Raw genomic sequence first — 1,168 nt, 5'->3', positions numbered from 1 at the left:
TGCTGAATACAATTTCCATTGAATCTTAGGATAAGATGGCTAGCTTCCATGAATCCAGCACAGCCATTCCATCGTAAACTGGTTGCCAGAAAGATCTCATTCCACCAAATGAAAATCGGCTGGCGAGTGACTCGGCTTGTAAATTGTGTTTCAACCGCTGGAAGATCTGCTGAATTGGCGAGCCAAGCTCCCCGGTTGGCTACCCGGTGAGTTACCCGAAGAAACCTGGGAAGCCCTTCAAAACGTCACCGTGGAATTCCCAGCCAGGTATGTAGTCAGTAGACGGTTCCATGTCTCCGAGAATCATCCCCTTCCATGTGTCATAAACCCCACGTTCAAATCCATTTTTCTCGCTCTTCGAGTCAAGGGTGAAGTGGTATCATGGCTCCCAGCCACTGCTGGCCATGGCTCATTGGGGCAAGCCTCCCAGCACCATCGCCCTATGAGGCTAGCACGAGTTCACCTTGACATCGGCAGGACCTCTATACACTCCCGTGTCACAGCTGTATTGGATACTGAACTGCCGATAACATGTAACAAAAATAATAATACAACCGTTGTGTACTCCGTACAGCCAGTACAGCACATACATACGGATGTTAACATGTCCTTGGCTGAACTCACCGGCCTTGATAGTTGAGATCATTGAGAATGTTGGTTCATGAACAGAGCAGATAAACGAAGCAGTGGGCTATTCATCAGGATGTTGTTGGATCACCACGAACGCTCGGTTTCACAGTACCCACCAACCTATCCTCAGTCTCCGAATGCATGCAAGTGGGTGGGGATAGAAATCCAGAGATGATCCATACAAAGATTGAAATCACCATCTATCCATTAGATCAACTCCGGACCTTAAGTTAACTATTTGGGCTATGTTATATCATCATAGAATGAAATATTATGAAGGACCCGATAGAGATCTTGGTCATAGATCAGGCCTAATCCCGACAGAATATGACAACATGCCTGATCTTGGTTGCGGCCGGCTTAAAGTTCGGCAGGCAAATTATTTTTATTTATTTATTTTTTATTTAATTTTTTGGGTCAAAATCAAGTCAATTTATCTTGTGCAGCCCCCACGATGAACGTGTTGGCACACACGGCACGGAACCGCTTCCTCCCCTTACGTAATGATTCAGCGAGTCCAAAGGAAGTCCAAAGGGAA

This window comes from Histoplasma capsulatum, genomic scaffold, assembly GCF_000149585.1.
Source record: "Histoplasma capsulatum NAm1 scaffold_1 genomic scaffold, whole genome shotgun sequence".
In the NCBI taxonomy this organism is placed as follows: domain Eukaryota; kingdom Fungi; phylum Ascomycota; class Eurotiomycetes; order Onygenales; family Ajellomycetaceae; genus Histoplasma; species Histoplasma mississippiense.
The sequence above is the reverse complement of the archived record's forward strand: the minus strand, read 5'-3'. Positions refer to the sequence as shown.